Here is an 18,436-nt window from a genome sequence, read left to right on the forward strand (position 1 = left end):
AAAAAAACACTGTGCACCCATGTAAGCGACTTAATATGAGTGCGTGCGTGTACACGTGCGTGCGCTTGTGAGTGAATGATTGTATATAGATATGCGTGCTCATGTCCAATGCATACACATCTGCGTATGTATACATGCGCGTGAGTGCGTGCGTGTGCGTGCCTACATGTTTGTTTCACACTTAATAAACATGTCCACCTATCTCGCAAAAAGCCTCATGCATCTAGATACTCACCACGCATCCTTGCTTTGGACAACTTATGACATCTACAGTTGCCTGCACAATACAAGTCAACTTCAGTTGACGGTCTCTCGGCAAAAGCCCTTTAAAGGTCGAGTTTCCTCTGCAGTTGTCCCTGGCATATATTCATTGCATTGGTCCGTAGCATTGTGAGAAGGTGGTCGCTGTGTTGTTTCGGTTTCGGTTCTTGGAGGAGATGGATCTTCGGGAACACCGGGCATCTAGTTCTCGTGCTCTGTTCAATGCGCGCGCGCGCGCACACACACACACACACACACACACACACGTTTCGAGTTTTAATTATCCTTTCACTCCTATTGGAGTATGGAGGATTACTACAAAATAAACTTTTCATGCCCAGAACAAACATTTCCAAATACACAACAATGTCACATAAAAGTTGAGAAAACACAAATGTCTTCCAAAAGTATAACTAGGCAACATTTGCAAATCTAATCATCTTACTTACAGCCAAAATGACTTTTTTGCCTCCTTTGAGCATTTACAAAAATTAAAAACCGATTTTGGAGACAAATGTTTTTTTAGGAACATGTCTATTTCGTAACTGATCATAATTGTGACATTCCATTATAAAATGAAACTCATCACCAATCACAGACATGTTACAAACTTTACAAAGCCATAACTCTCGTGGTGTGCCTTTGTGTCTCCCGGTTTCTATTTCCAGCTTATGATTACTACTTTGAAATCTGAAGAAGCTGATAACGTAATTATCAGGCGTTTGACTTATATATTTTTCTCTACCAAATCCACTTTTGAAATTTCGATAAAACAAACATTTACTACTCGCCTCTAGAGCATGTCTCCATTGATTTTGAAAACTATCTCTCAAAGCAATGTTGACATTCTTGCAGAAAGATTCCCTCTCCAAGAAGAATTGAGCATCCCAAGCACAGTCATACCCGGCTTCTTTTAAAATTTGTCTGATACAACTCATCCACTTTGAAGAATAAATACCATTTCGATATAAGTCAAGTAATATCAAATATATTTTCCCAGAATATTTTTCTGCGCTTGATATCACTAAGCTGGTCCAAAATCGAACTAATCTCATTTTCACTAACACACTAATTGGATAAATACCAGTTTCTCCATAAACAATTTGGGTCATAGTATTTCTGTTCAGTCTGAACAAGCGTTTCAAAATTTGTTCAAGTATATCTACATTTTCATAACCCCATATTTCTGCACCATACAACAAAATAGGAACAGTCATAGACTGGTACATGTCCAGAATGATATGTAAAGGTAAATCTTGATTTCTGGCTGATTGAAGTAACGAAAACATGGCTTTTTGGCCCTGTTCATAAATAATTTTTTTAGCTTTGTAAAAAGTTCCGTTTCTACTAAATTCGATGCCAAGATATTTAAAAGAATTGACAACATCCAAACATGCATCACCAAACTTAAAAACAGGTTTTAGCTTGTTTGTAGAATTAAATATCATCACTTTAGTTTTCTTTACATTGACCACTAGTTTCCATTTTAAACAATATTTGTGAAAAACATTGAGGGACTGTTGTAATCCTTCTTTCGTTTCTGAAAGTAAAATTGTGTCATCTGTATACAACAGTACAAATAATCGCATGTAATTATCTAACTTTTAAATGTTAACATTCAATAAAAGACCAACAGATGGACTCTTATGCTCAGTCAAATACGACTCTAAATCGTTGAGATACAGAGAAAAAAGCAAAGGCGAGAGATTTTCTCCTTGGCGTACACCCTTACAAATGCTAAAGAAATCAGATTTGTTACCATTTATAAACACACATGACTTAATTCTATCATACATTTTCATTATGACACGTAAAATTTTACCATTCACGCCTTCATGAACAAGTTTTTACCATAACCCACTTCTCCAAACTGAATCAAAGGCTTTTTTAAAATCAACAAAAGCACAGTAAAGTTTCTTCTTTTTCATGGAGAAAATATCAATTAGCGATTTCAAAACAAACATTTGATCTAATGTAGAATGGGACTGTCTAAATCCTGCTTGGGCCCCTGAAAATATATTGTTTACATTGATATAATCAGTCAGTCTAGCATTTAACACTGTAGTGAATAGTTTTCCAACACAGCTGAGCAAACTTATTCCCCAATAATTATCACAGTCAAGTGTATCACCTTTGCCTTTATACTACACCTTCGTCCAGTATCTTGTTAAATAATTTACAGTATGTTTCTGTCAGCAAAGGAACGCTGTTGATGATATATTCATTACGAATCATGTCTTCACCGGCACTTTCGCCTTTCTTCAGTCTTTTGATGGCTGAAGTAATTTCATCTTCAGTAATACATGCATTTAAAATATCATTATCCTCTAAATTGACAATGTGCATTGTCGTTGTACTGTCAATATGTTCATTATCATTAACGTTAAGGGTGCTGAAATGGTACACACACACACACACACACACTGAAATGGTGCGCACACACACACACACACACACACACACACACACACACACACACACAATCACACTGCAATGCACTACAATACGAGAAAAAAGGCCGGAAAAGACAAGGCGAAACAACACACTCCATCACAAGACAAGAAAAGGCGAGAGAAGACAAGGCAAGATAAGCAACTAAAGACTGTCCCCACCTCACACTCTGTGTGTGTGTGGTTTTGTCTTGTGTTTTTTTTTTTTTTTTTTGTTTTTTTTTCTTCATAGCCTTCAGTCAGCCTGTCGTCCGCATCTCTATTGGATGGTTCTGACGAGCTTCCAGGTCCGGGCTGTAAAAAAAAAACAAGAGAGGCAAGGCCTTCAAGACTCACTTGTGATACACTTTAAAAAAAAATCCAAGCTTTTTATGTATTGAGTATAATTTCAAAATGTAATGTTTAAGATGAAAAAGATCAGTTTAAAGCAAATTAACTCCCCTAGCATTAATTACAGAGTAATTTCCCTTTTTTACTATCTGCACCAAAACGTTTGCAAAATCAATAAAACTTCCATGCTTAGCAAAAGAAGTTCCTGTTTGAACAAAAAATGATAATAATGACTGCTCTTGTTGTTGGGTCAGAATATCAGATCAAAGTGCCAAGTTTAGATAATACAAAAAATATAAATATAACAGTAAATACAGTTTGCATATAATTAGGCTTCATTTTTTTTATTTTTTTGTGCCCATCCCAGAGGAGCAATATTGTTTTAGACAAGATGACTGGAAAGAACTGAATTTTTCCTATTTTTATGCCTAATTTGGTGTCAGCTGACAAGGTATTTGCAGAGAAAATGTCAATGTTAAAGTTTACCACGGACCCACAGACACACACACACACACAGAGTCAACCGAACACCGGGTTAAAACATAGACTCACTTTGTTTTCACAAGTGCGTACTTAATTGAACGCACGCACGCACGCACGTACACAAACACACACACACACTATATATATATAGAGAGAGATATATTTTGTATATATAATATATATATATATATATATATATATATATATATATATATATATATATATATATATATATATAAACGCCTTTCAACATAAAACATGATCAGCTGCACGGTGCAATGTAAAACAACAGGTAAATCATGCATGTATAAAAATTATGTATTTTTAAAAGTGCTATGTATTTATCCATATTATCATTATCATTGTAACACTGCCCATGGTGATAATGATGTGTGGTAGTAAAGGTGGCGGTGGCGGTGGGGGACGGGGTGGCTGGGAGCGCTCACAAGCATATTTTGTGTGCTTGTGAGAGGGGGTGGGTGAGAGTGCGTGTTTGTGAGTATGCATACTGGTGAGAGTCAGACAGACAGACACACAGAGATAGACTGATGCAGAGGCACACACACACACACACACACAAAAGAACCCTACAGAAACGGAGCAGTAACAGAGAGGGGTGTGTGGAGAGCAACATGGAAAGAGACAGAGAGATCGACACAGAGACTGAGACGAGAGGAGAGACAGATGGACACCGAGACAGACAGGGAGAAACGAGACAGAGACAGAGACAAGGGAACCATATAAGCCACGGCCTGTCAACAGAGCTGTCAGGTTGCAGATGACAACAGTAGCGTGTCGACAGGCAGAAGCGGTGGCCAACGAGTTCTTTCAGCTGTGGGGGGGAGGGAGGGACATGCACCAGCAGCTGGTGCAACAACCTGGCTGGGAGGAACGAACGCACGGGAAAAGGTCATTGACAACCAGCATGCACTCGCTGTGTCCTCTCGCATTTTTTAATTTTTTAATTAAAAAAAAAAAAACTTTCACAAAAGGAAAAGTCAGTAGCTTGCAAACTAAATGTCTGACACACACACACACACACACAGCGACCACCACAGCTGCTGTGAATTACACATGCGTGTGAAAGTTGGATGTGAAAGCGGTTTGAGTCATTTCCGCACATTACAACAAACCTAATAAGCAAACTGACTGATTCACCAGCTGACTTTTCAGCTAAGTACCTGACTGACTGGCTGAGTGACAAACTAATTTCGGGGGAGGAGGCAGAAAGTGGAACGACATGGGAAAAATCAGAACTTTTTATTTTATTTTTTTTTTTACAACAGATGAAAAGGGTGAAACAACGCTGCCGATTTACACACACACACACACACACACACACACACACATATATATATATATATATATATATATTTATATATATATATATTGTAAAAAGCTGGTTTAGTGAGAGTGTGTGGTTCGATTCTAATAGAAGAGAGAGGAGCAGACAGGGGGATATAGGATCAACTAATCATGCACTCACTCACTTGCACTCACTCACTCTCTCCTCACATCAATAGCAGGGCCACATGGAGTGGTTTTTATAGAGTGTTTACTTTACAATACAGCACACAGTAAAAAGTACACCCTACACCTAAAGCAGCACCTATAAGCAGCACACCTGGAACACAACCACACAACCAAAACCCAGGTCCAATTGGATAATCTGAGATAATTATTTGAACTAATGTAAGTAGGGGTATGAATGGGAAAGGATGAATTAGGTGAAAGGGGAATGTGGAAATTATATAGAGTATATATCTTACGGGTCTTATAAACCGTTCCAGAGTTCCTGGGCAGACGTAGAGACAGCCCAGTCCGAGGAGACGGGATCAACCCACCGTCCGAGGAGACGCGGTAGCGGCCCAGTCTGGGGAGACGGGATCAACCCACCGTCCGAGGAGACGCGGTAGCGGCCCAGTCCGGGGAGACTGGAGCGGGACAGACCTGGCTGTGGTCTGGTGAGGCTGGTGCAGCCTAGAGACATGTCTTGAAGACTAAGACACGTCCGAAGAACTACGTAATTTGTGTGTGCAGCACAAGAGGTGATATGTATGTTGACTGTTAGTTCGTGGACCCACAAAACATTGAAGAACAGAAGTCGACATTCCTCAGACTCAGAATCGGATGCCTGCGTTTGTGTGTGTGTACGTATGTCGGTCTTCTAGTTGCTTGTTTAGCAGAACAAATTGTAAATCTTTTTTTTTGTGTGTGTGTGTTAAATTATATAGGCTCAGGGGCAATACCTTGTGTCTTGTTTACGGAAGAGTGTGGGAGAATGAGACTGAACTCACATGTGAATGTTCGTTTCCTCCCTTTAGCGTCTGTCTTCCACTCTCTTGCGTAACAGTGTGTGATATGTGTGTGTGTGTGTGTGTTTGTGTATGTATTTGTGTGATATATATATATATATATATATATATATATATATATATGTGTGTGTGTGTGTGTGTGTGTGTGTGTGTGTGTGTGTGTGGCCAGTCAACAGGTGGCACGCCAAAAATTCTCAAAAGTACAAACCACTCGATCCCATCCAAGGTCGTTGACACATGAAGGCACGTGCACCGAACTGCATGGAAAAAAAATCCCCACCTAAAACCCCCAAACCCATATATATATATATATATATATATATATATATATGTGTGTGTGTGTGTGTGTGTGTGTGTGTGTGTGTGTGTGTGTGTCACCGTCAACATGTCCTCATCACACTGTATTTTTTTCCATTGCCCTCCACTTCCAAACCCCTCCCACAAAGACCATACCCCCCTTCCCTTCATTCTCTCCAGAGTCCGTCGAACGGTTTTTTTCCTCTCGTCTTTTTTCTCTTTTTTTTTTCAGGTTAAACTAACAGTTTTGAATGTTACTAACGTTGATCAAGTGTACTGGGTGCTGTAAGTGCATTGCTATTCTGAATTGGTGAACTGAAACCGAAAAAAGCTCGAATGTTAGTTGGTACATTAAACTACACAGACACACACACACACCACACACACACACACACACACACACACAGAAAATTTGTATTGGTACTCGAATAAATTTCTTTTTGATCGTAACAGGATAAGCAATCAATTGCTTGTTTTTATCTCGTCCCACCCTCGAAAGGAAAAAAAAAGAAATCGATAGAACCTAACAAACAAAATCATTAAAAAAAACAAAAAAACCACGAAGAGCAAAGAAGTAAAAGAATGGAAAAAACAACAACAAAAAAACAAACATGGATGATGAAACATGGATGATTGTGCGCATACGCATGTGTACACACCCTCACATGGATGACTGACTGAATGATTGGTTGTTTTTCTTCTGAAGATAATGAATTTTGTTTTTCTTCTGATGGTAATAAAGAAAGCATACATGCTTTCTCTTTATTATTTTTTTTTTCATATCAAACCCACCTTTTTATGTTGAAAAAAAAATACCCCCAAAGAACTGTCAATGTTATCTAAAATCATACGGAGTCAATTTGAAAAACTGATGAGCTGAGTCAAACTGACCTCTGTGTGTGCGCGTGTATGTGTGTGTGGTATGTGTGTGTGTGTGTGTGTGTGTGTGTGTGTGTGTCTCCAATCAACAGATGGTAGGCTCGATATACCTAAAAGTGCAAACCACTCAATGCGAAGAAGGCGGTGGGGTTTGGGGGTAGGGGGTGGGGCGGGGGGTGGGGTTGGAGGAAGAGGGGGGGGGGGGGCAGTGAAATACAGTCATGCAAAATGTGATGGCGACATGTTGATGATGGTATATTATATATTGATGCGGGTTGGGGTTGTTAGTTGCTTTTGGGGGGAGATGGGGGAGGAGTGGGGGAGGTGTTAGGGTTTTTTTGTGTGTGTGTGCGATTCTGTGCACCTGCCTTCATCTGTCGTCGACGTCGGGGTCGAGTGGTTTGTTACTTTTAGGTATTTCTGGACTACCATCTGTTGATTGGACACACACACACACACACACACACACACACACGGAATGACCTCGGAGGCGTGAATGAACGGATAGTAAAGGTCACTGACAACCAGCATGCACTCGCTGTGTCCCCTCGCACTTTTCAACTTTCACAACACCGGGACAAAGTGTCAGTAGCTTGAAAAGTAAATGACTGGCACACACACACACACACACACACATATAATTTATATCTACAATTTAGTGTGAGACAGAGGGAGGGAGAGATGGATGGCCACAAAATAAAATGAGATGAAATAAAATACATGAGGATAAAACGTCAACATTGTCCGAACCTCGAAGCGAGTAAGTTGGGGATAACATCTGCATATAACAACCCAAGTTTTTAGGCCTTGTGTAGGATTGAGGTAGGGGGAGGGGGGGATATGCTGGCTGACCTTTTGTCTCTGAACGTGTGTGCCACCCCCAATCCCCCTCTGCCACCCCTCCCATCCCCCCCCCCCCCCCCGCACGCACACACACAGCGAAACTAGCCCGATTGCTCATCCATATCATTATGCGAGTGAGCCTTCATGGCAGTGTTTCCACACACGCTCTAATTAACTGAAAGAAAGAGAGAAAAAAAAGTTGTATTGATGAGATCTCTCATATTCCAAGTTTTGCGAGGTGATGCCACTGCATGTTATGCGTGTGCTGCTTTCTTCTCTCGTTTTCTCTGTCTGTCTTTTTTTCCTGTCTGTCTGTCTCTTTCCCCTTCTCGTTTTCCTTCTTTTCGTTTTTTTTTCCGTTTGTTTTCGAGGAGACTGGATTAAAATAAAGCAAACATGCCCATATCAGAAGAAACAAATATTCATTACGTTCAGATAAAAAAAAAAAAAGGAAAATGATTCATTCGTTTGGTCATTCGACGGATTCGGAGATGGGGATGGAGAGAGAGTGGACAGGCCACTGGATAGATCATCTCTGCGAAATCATATAATTTAGCTTTCATTCTTTGATCAAGCACCAGATTCACCCCGTTGGTTTGCAAAGAAACTGTTAGATATGGTCAGCGTGTGATATTGAATTTTTGAGCTTCGTTAGTTTAAGAACATTAATACGGTTTGTATATTTCTTTACTTGTTGGTGCCAGGTAATGTGTGTGGTGTGTGTTTGGAGCTCATGTACGTTTATATGTATTTGACTGTGCTTTCATAGCTGTGAAACTGCATGTTTGGTGCATATCTGTTATGCATGTGTGGGTGTATGTGTGAATGTGTCTTCATGTTTTACATTTATTTGCTTATTTATCACCATTGTTGTCTTATTTATTTTTTTATTATTATCATTTTATTATTATTATTATTATTATTATTACTACTACCTTTTTCTATATTATAATTTATTTATTTAATTATTTATGTAAGCTTATCTATTATTTATTCCCCCGTTTTTTGTTGTTTTTTTGTTGTTTTTTTCAAGGCCTGACTAAGCGCGTTGGGTTACGCTGCTGGTCAGGCATCTGCTTGGCAGATGTGGTGTAGCGTATATGGTTTTGTCCGAACGCAGTGACGCCTCCTTGAGCTACTGAAACTTGTTGATCCTTGACCGACGAAAACAAAATACATTATCATTATTATAGGTATCGCAAGGTCCTGAACCTGCCCCTGTGTATGGCGCTGAGTGAGAGAGAGGGAGGGGGAGAGAGAGAAAGGGGGGCGAGGGGGGGGCGAGAGAGGGGGGGTGGAGAGAAGGGGAGGGAGGGAGAGAGAGAGGGGGGAGAGAGAGGAGGGGGAGACGGAGAGAGAGGGAGAGAGGGGGGAGTGAGAGAGAGGGAGAGGGGGGAGTGAGAGAGAGGGAGAGAGAAAGAGAGAGACATTAACAGAGAGAAGCAAGCAGCTGCTGAACCATCTGTGTGTGTGTGTGCGTACGTGTGTGTGTGTGTGTGTGTGTGTGTGTGTGTGTGCGTGTGTGTGACCTCAAAGTTAAGTTCGGCGTACGAAAACAGTCCCACAAACGCCCATACTCTTCTTCCTGTGGTGGTGTTGATGCTGGTGGAACGAATCCTCAGTGAAGAAGGCATTCCCCGCTCAGTGGCTCAAGTCAACAGGCACATCCCCCCACCCCCATGTTTGCATTAACCTCTTCACTGCTGCTAACGTGTATGTTCTTTAAGCGAAGTGTACTTGTATTTGTATTTCTTTTTATCACAACAGATTTCTCTGTGTGAAATTCGGGCTGCTCTCCCAAGGTAGAGCGCGTCGCTACACTACAGCGCCACCCATTTTTTTTGTTGTTGTATTTTTTCATGCGTGCAGTTTTATTTGTGGATTTTTCTCCAGAATTTTGCCAAGAACAACCCTTTTGTTGTCGTGGGTTCTTTTACGTGCGCTAAGTGCATGCTGCACACGGGATCTCGGTTTATCGTCTCATCCGAATGACTAGCATCCAGACCACCACTCAAGGTCTAGTGGAGGGGGAGAAAATATCGGCGGCTGAGCCGTGATTCGAACCAGCGCGCTCAGATTCTCGCACTTTCTTGGCGGACGCGTTACCTCTTGGCCATCACCCCACTCACTCTCCAACTCACATGAAACTGAGCTTACAGGTCAGGATGCAAAGTCAACATTCCTCCATTTCGACTTCCTCCACTTAGGACTGCGTTACCTTCCTTCAGTCAGTTACACCGCCACTTGGACGCAAAACAAACAGCAGAAAGTACGCACCAAATTCAATGTCAGACTGATTTCATTCCACGACGGTTCAGCAGTTAAGGAGTTAAAAAAAAAGTCACTTTTTTTTTTGCAAATTTTCTTTTTCTCTGAACATTCATTCCACTTCGCACACTGTTGTCAAGCACGTTTGACGGCTAAGTCAATATTACCCTAACCTAACCTTCCCACCTCCCCCCGCCCACACACACACCTACTCACCCCTACCCCCTCCCGGCCCACCCCCCAGCTCATTGTCAGCATAAAAAGATGGGTTTGATTCAGCTCAATTTTCACGTTGTCAAAGTGTGATTTGCGAAAACAAATTCAGGTGGTTTTTTTTTGTTTTGTTTTTTTTTGTTTTCGTTTGTTTGTTGTTGTTTAACATGGAAGAGTGGGTTTAATTCAGCTCTTTCTACATTGACAATGTGTGGTTTGAGAGAACATATCACAGGTTTGTTTTTGTTGTTGTTGTTGTTGGTATTATATAACATAAAAAGGTGGAATTAAATCAGCTCTTTTTTCATATTGACAATGTGTGGTATGAGATAACATGGACAGGTTTTTTTTCCTTTCACAGTTTGATAAATTCATTACACAGTCTTGCGATATGCTACTGATTCATTTGAGTCGTCGTTTTCATCCTCCCCCCCCCTCTCTCTCTCTATTTGCGCTGAATCGGCAGCGAAATAAGCACGGATCGTACCATAGTTGATGAGAGAGATTGACAAACAGTCATGGTTGATGAGATGGACAGACAGACACAGACAAACAGTCATGGTTGATGAGCTGGACAGACAGACAGACAAATAGTCATGGTTGATGAGGTGGACAGACACAGGCAGACAAACAGTCATGGTTGATGAGGTGGACAGACAGACACAGACAAATAGTCATGGTTGATGAGGTGGACAGACAAACAGTCATGATTGATGAGGTGGACAGACAAACAGTCATGGTTGATGAGGTGGACAGACAGACAGTCATGGTTGATGAGGTGGACAGACACAGTCATGGTTGATGAGGTGGACAGACACAGACTGTCATGGTTGATGAGGTGAACAGACAGTCATGGTTGATGAGGTGGACAGACAGAAACAGTCATGATTGATGAGGTGGACAGACACAGACAGTCATGGTTGATGAGGTGGACAGACACAGACATATAGTCATGGTTGATGAGGTGGACAGACAGACAGTCATGGTTGATGAGGTGGACAGACAGACAGACAGTCATGGTTGATGAGGTGGACAGACAAACAGTCATGGTTGATGAGGTGGACAGACAGACAAACAGTCATGGTTGATGAGGTGGACAGACAGACAGACAGTCATGGTTGAGGTGGACAGACAGACAAACAGTCATGGTTGATGAGGTGGACAGACAGACACAGTCATGGTTGATGAGGTGGACAGACACAGTCATGGTTGATGAGAGAGAGAGAGACAAAGACAGTCATGGTTGATGAGAGAGAGAGAGAGACAAAGACAGGCAAACGGTCATGGTTGATGTGGACAGACACAGAAACAGTCATGGTTGATGAGATGGACACAGAAACAGTCATGGTTGATGAGATGGACAGACAGACACAAACAGTCATGGTTGATGAGAGAGAGACACACAGACAGACAGTCATGGATGATGAGGTGGGCAGACAGTCATGGTTGATGAGAAAGTCAAAGACAGACAAAGTTATGCTGGGACAGAACAGACGCTTCCGCACAGTATGCCGAAGAGACTCAGCAGCAGTGGAAGGTCCCCTCTGGTGTGTGGCCTCCTGGCGGCCTAAAATCCCGATAGCACCTTGTGGGGGTGGGGGGGGGGGGGGGTGGGGGGGGGGACCGCAGCAGACGAACCCGTGTATGCCTTGATCTCTCTGTCCTTATTCTTTCTTTACCTCCTATCCCTCTCTTTAGAAGCAATATTTAGGTGTATGTAATTTTTTTTGTGTGTGTGTGTGTGTGTGTGTGTGTGTGTGTGAGAGAGAGAGTACGTATGGCACTGAATGGTGATCAGCAAGTGTTTAGTGTGCATGGCCCATCAAAACAGAAAGTGAGATGTCATCACCCTTTCCTCACATAGGCTTTCCTATTCACTGTCCTCTTCTCATCACTTGACAACGGAATTATGGTCCGAAACGTGTCAAAACAAAGATTCAACTACCACCCAAAAGGTTTTTATAAACTTTAGTTTTTTGTCTTTGAAGAATCCTGCAGTCATTCTTTTCTTTCCTGTGGATGGGTGGCTTGGGGCTAATGCATGACACCAAAACAGCGCAGATGATGATGGGGGGGAAAAGGACAGACATACGTGACAAATCCTATACGTGTCCATTGTCCATATATAAGAAGCATACAGAGAACTCAGAACTCAAAACTTTTTTTTTATTCAAGGATTAAGATTTTGGGTTTTATCCATTCTTCCAACCTGTCCTTGCTAATCTACATCAGTTACAACAGCACATATATATTTAATGAAAAGGGGAGAAAGAAAGAATTTTTTTTTTAAAGAGAAAAAAAGTCCTGCACAAAGAATATGATAAAGAACAGACACACACAGTCACAACCCATAAGGGGTTGCCCATAACCCCCCCGCACCTTCCCAGACTAACACCCCGACAACACAAAACACAGACAATTCAGCTCAGTTCTTTACTATTGTTCACTTGGAATATCCTGGTCCAGACACACAAATTTAAGCACTTAACTACAGCAACACTCTCCTTTAGTTACACCATAGTAGCATGACCGACACAGTAAGCCCTAGTAACGGCAGCACAGATCAACGCGAATAAAAATGTCAGTTCACTTGAACCTAAATCAAGATCGTCCATTGAAGACCAGTGTCGCTGAACTGGCTTTAGTCACATGCCTGCAGAATCGGAGCGGGTGGAATGGGATGAGGGACTGTGGGTGAGGACGTTGGAAAATATGGGGGCCTGGGAAAGGAGTGGGAGTGAGGGAGTCTGGAACGGACAGGGATGAAGTGGAATGGTGACCACTGAAAAGGCGAATCATGGAGTCCCGTCGGGGTGGCAGTCAGGGGGAACCCACAGGAATAAGTCACAGGAACAAAATCTGTAACAAGACTCCCAAGTCTCTGTAGATTATGCTCTAACACGTTATGAAAGAGTACCCCTCCCCCTCCCTTTCCTTAAGCAATACACATTACGCCAAGTAGGCAAGTAAGTGGATATTGATGCAGTCGCTTCCACACAAAAAAACTACCAATGCCAAAAAGTACAGGAACCGCCCATTGTTTCTCTCATAATTAAGGAGTTAAACCTGCAGTAATACGCAAGACACATTTACCCTAAATGACAATTTGTCGTTATTCATAATGCTAGTTTCGAACTGCAGTAACAAAATAATCATTGTACTACATTTCCAACACGACACAAAAATGTTTTGGGAAATTTAGACACAGTTTTCATTGTAAAGAAGGCATATTTGAAACAATGAATCGAGCCGAATACATGTCAAAATAACACACTTAACAACCTTATCAATTCCCCCCCCAAAATATCTAGAAATAAAAGAATACTGGATTTAAAAGATTTCCGTTAAAACAATCCCAAAAATACAAACAAATGTCACAAGTTACGACACTAACACCACGAGGACAAACTAACTATACAACTTCCCCCCTCACCTGTCACCAGGAATCAGGCACACCACTGGCCCAGGAGAGAACACAGAACACAGACCCACTCAGAGGCAGAAGGGGGTCACACAAGAATCGAACCCCACGACTGTCCAAGAGGGCACCCAACAGCTCGCTTGCTGGAACGGCGACCCTTCTCCTTCCAAAGCTCGGCACCAATGGCAAAGCTAAACCTTTCCTTCAAAACGATGTTAACTCCGAACTCATCTCAAGAGTTCAGAGCGAGAAGGACTAAGGACATGTCAGACACACATCACAGCAGATTCACGTGCTTCAGGTCGGAACAGAACTGAGCACACAAGAGAACGATAGAGCAAAGGGGGAGAGAGGAGGGAGAACGGGAGAGGGAAAAGGAGAGGAGGGGAAGGGAGAGAGGAGAGGGGAAAGGAAGAGGGGAAGGGAGACGAACACACGAATACACGCACAAATGAATGCCACGAGCCGCGACAAACACACACACACACACACACACACACACACAAACAGATTGACAAAAGGATGAGAATGTCCGTGTAGATTCGGGCAAGGGGGGTGGGGGTGGGGGAGGTTTGGGGGTGAGGGGCGTGGGGCTCAGTATGAAGAGAGTCGGGGTAAGGAGGTGTTCTGGGGGAGGTGGGTTGGCGATGGCGAGGCGGGGTGGTGGTGGTACTGAACTCAGACAGTCTGGCCGATTCCCCCACAAATTAATGGTGTCAGACATGCCAGAGTCTATGTCAACACCACAGCCCTGCCGTTCGTTCCACACCACCCTACCTCTCTCTCTGTCTCTCTCTCAGTGCTAATAGTTATTTAAAACCAAGGCCTGTACGGGGTTTTTTTTTAAAACCCAGTGTTGACAGGGTGTGATTTGGTTCAACATTTAATCGCTGAATAGTCTTTATGCATTTCGATTTTCATTTTTTTTCAATGCGCTGACACTGGTGAGTTTTGAGAAATATTGACAGAGAGGTTTTCTCTCTCTCTCTCTCTCTCTCTCTCTCTCTGTGTGTGTGTGTGTGTGTGTGTGTGTGTGTGTGTTGTGTGTGTTCCTTCAGTCTGTCGTGGGTCTTCACTGATTTACTTATTATCTTTCGCGCTCTTGGTGACTTGTCACGAATTATTTCTTTACTGCTCTCTCTCTCTCTCTCTCTCTCTGTGCCTGCCTGCCTCTCTGCCTGTCTCTCTCCCCCTCCCCCTCCCCTCTCTCTGAAAATCGGGCTGGGTCTCCTCAGGGGAGAGAAAGCAAGTCGCTGTCATTCAGACTGATCCCCCCTCCCCCATTCCCTGTCTCTCTCTCTCTCTCTCTCTCTCTCTACCTTTTGGAAACCCTGGTTTATTTTCCTATCAAACAGGAGTTCATTTTATTCTCTGTTTGGGGGAAAAAAAAAAAGAAGAAAAAGGCAACGAAACACTCTTGTTGTCAGTCACATGCACTCCAACATGATGATGAACATGGTATCTCCATTTCTTGTCCAACCCAGCACACTGACATGGAACACAGGCCAGCGATCATTAACAATCTCTTGCAAAACAACCCCTCCCCCCAAAAAAAAAAAAAAAACAATAACCCATGGGGGTGGGGATTGGCGTGCGGAGTGGCAACAACAAAAAATAAAATAAAAAAAATTTAAAAAATGAATAAAATCCCGGTTCTCACAAGTTTTGCAAAGTGAGTTATCCATATACGCACCTGTAAGTGGCTGTCTCGGAGTGGCGAAAACACACACAAACATGCACACACACACACACACACACACACACACACACACACACACTCAAACGCACGCACGCGCGCACCCCCTCACCCCCACAACCCCTTACCCCCCCTCCCTCCGCACACACAAAAGCCGTAACTTCCCACCCCAAGGCAGGTTCTTTCATGGGGACCAGAGAACAGTTTTGATTAATCGTTCATGGACCGCGGTGCACCCGGAAGTGCTTGATCTTTGGGGGAGTGGGGGGGGGGGGAGGAAGGGGACAGGGGGAGGGGGGTTGAAGGCTGTGTACCTCCTGCATGTGAACAAGTACAGGAACATTAGTGTGTCCGTAAAGGGTTTGTGTGGTGTTGTGAACTTGGAAAACATGATGAGTCTTGAGTGCTAGCGGGTCCAGTGCATGTGTTGTTGGTTGTTGTTGTTTTTTTCTTCTGTTTTCTTTTCTTTTTTGTTTCTTTTTTTTTTGTGTGTTTTGTTTTCTTCCTTTCGTTCAACAACATTAATACTATTAACAAAAATGATGATGATGATGATGATGATGATGATGGTGACGATGATGATAACCAGAAGAAGGAGAAGGAGGATGAGAATTAGAAGAACAATAACGATTATAGAACACCTACTGCGCACATATGCAGGATTATCCATCTCTCTCTCTCTCTCTAATATATATATATATATATATATATATATATATATATATATATATATATGCGTGCACGTGCATGTCTGCAGGTGTAATAATGGAAATCACCAGAACACCTGTCAGCGAGCAAATTGACCTTAAGAAGAGAGACTGCCAGAAAATCGTTAGTCTTTGATCAGAGAAAGCGAGATTGGAAGGGGGTTAGAGAGGTGGAAGGAGGGGAGAGGAGGGGAGGGGCTCCGGGGAATGGGGTGTGTGTGTGTGGGGGGGGGGGAGGGCGTGAGGGGGCGAATCGTGACTCAGGAACGAAGTCAGCGCTTGTTTATGTCCCTGTTTACCTGTGTCGCTGGAATGCGCCGTGTGACAAACATTGCTGTAAGGTCCCATGTTTACTGCTCAGGTGTCTTTTGTCTTCTTCTTCTTCTCCACCGCACCAAACCCCTACATAGCTGTACTGTGTGTCCTTGTGTGGTGGTGTTGTCCAGGAGGCAGGTTTCTGTTCTGTTCTCTTCTGCTGACGGGTGCAATAGCCGAGTGGTTAAAGCGTTGGACTTTCAATCTGAGGGTCCCAAGTTCGAATCACGGTGACGGCGCCTGGTGGGTAAAGGGTGGAGATTTTTACCATCTCCCAGGTCAACATATGTGCAGACCTGCTAGTGCCTGAACCCCCTTCTTGTGTCAGTAATAAGCAAGCAGAACATCAAACATGCACGTTAAAGATCCTGTAACCCATGTCAGTATTCGGTGGGTTATGGAAACAAGAACATACCCAGCATGCACACCCCCGAAAGCGGAGCATGGCTGCCAATATGGCGGGGTAAAAACGGTCATACACGTAAAAGCCCATTCGTGTGCATACGAGTGAACGTGGGAGTTGCAGCCCACGAACGAAGAAGAAGAAGAAGAAGTTCTCTTCTGTTCAGCGGACTGCCTCTGGTACCTCTCCTCCGTCAGTCCCATTCTGCATTCTTCCCATTCCCTAACTAAACTCTCCCCCTCCCCCTCTCGCTCTCTCTCTACCTCGGTCTCTGTCTTTCTGTCTGTCTACCCCCTGCTCCCCCCCTCTCTCTCTCTCTTTCTCTCTACCCTCTCTGTACTACTTCTCTAACTCTATATCTGCCTGTCTTTCTCTTTTTCTCTTCCCTACCCACCCACTTTATCGTTTACACTATCTCTTGCCACATCTCTCTCGCGCGATTTCTCTCTCTCCCTCACCTCCACACTCTACAAACACTCTCTCTCTCCAACCATTTTTTCTCCGAATTTCCCTCCACCCCTCTTGAGTTTTTTTTGTTTTTTTCCCTCTTGTCAAGTGGGAGTGAAAGAAAACGAATGTGAATGAAAACTGATTGCTTACTCCTGCTCATTAACTGATTAAACCGGTGAAATAAACAGAACGTTCCTTCACCCATTCTTTCCCAAACCCACCCTTCTTCCCCTCCCACCCCCACCACCCAACCTGTCTCTCCTCCTCCTCCTTCTTCTACCCCCAACCCTCACCCCCCACCCACCTCCCCTTGTACCCCCCTTCCCTTCTTCTTCAGTGGGTCTGTGCCGATAAAGCACAGGGCCCTGTTTGCCAGCTTTTCTTTTCATTGACAAGACCTGAAATAAATGTCAGCATTTTATTGAGTTACCACCCAGCAGGCAGCACGTTGGTCCTAGGGAAACCCTTTCTCCCCCCCCCACCCCCCCTCTGTCCGCCCCCTCCCCTCCAGCTCCCCTCCCACCACCACCACCCCCACCCGCAACACGTACACACAGACACTGACAACGTATCCGTACATACGCAAGCGCACAAAGTCTCTCTCTCTCTCTCACACACACACATACACTCGTACACAAACACACACACACATAAGCGCGCGCACACAAGAACACCAACACCCACCCACCAACACCCCCACCACACACATATGCATGCTGACCCTGCGCCATCCGTGTCTTTCCAGCTGGGGTCGGTCTGTCTCTTTCAGTCGTCTGTCGCCCAAGTCATCTTGCAAAAACTAAAAAGGCCATGGCAGCTTTGGCGACGTCACCCCCCAACCTCCTTTCCGTCCTCCCCCACTCCACCCCTCCTCCTTCCACTGACGTCCAAGATGTAGACCACCTGAAGTGTGTGTGTGTATGTGTATTTGTATTTGTATTTCTTTTTATCACAACAGATTTCTCTGTGTGAAATTCGGGCTGCTCTCCCCAGGGAGAGCGCGTCGCCACACTACAGCGCCACCTATTTTTTAAATGTTTTCCTGCGTGCAGTTTTATTTGTTTTTCCTATAGAAGTGGATTTTTCTACAGAATTTTGCCAGGAA

At 43.4% G+C, this 18,436-nt stretch overlaps 1 long non-coding RNA gene across 1 annotated transcript in view; it reads right to left on the bottom strand.

Annotated features, from left to right (window-relative positions):
* Positions 1-2,914: 2,914 nt before the first annotated feature.
* The window catches only part of LOC143299078 (uncharacterized), a 131,760-nt gene continuing 116,238 nt past the window's right edge, over positions 2,915-18,436 (bottom strand). Inside the window, exon 3 of the long non-coding RNA XR_013057472.1 lies at positions 2,915-3,005. This is a non-coding gene — a long non-coding RNA (uncharacterized LOC143299078). The remainder of the gene's footprint in view (positions 3,006-18,436) is intronic.

The sequence above is a fragment of the Babylonia areolata genome, chromosome 24 (genome assembly GCF_041734735.1).
Source record: "Babylonia areolata isolate BAREFJ2019XMU chromosome 24, ASM4173473v1, whole genome shotgun sequence".
Classification (NCBI taxonomy): Eukaryota; Metazoa; Mollusca; class Gastropoda; order Neogastropoda; family Buccinidae; genus Babylonia; species Babylonia areolata.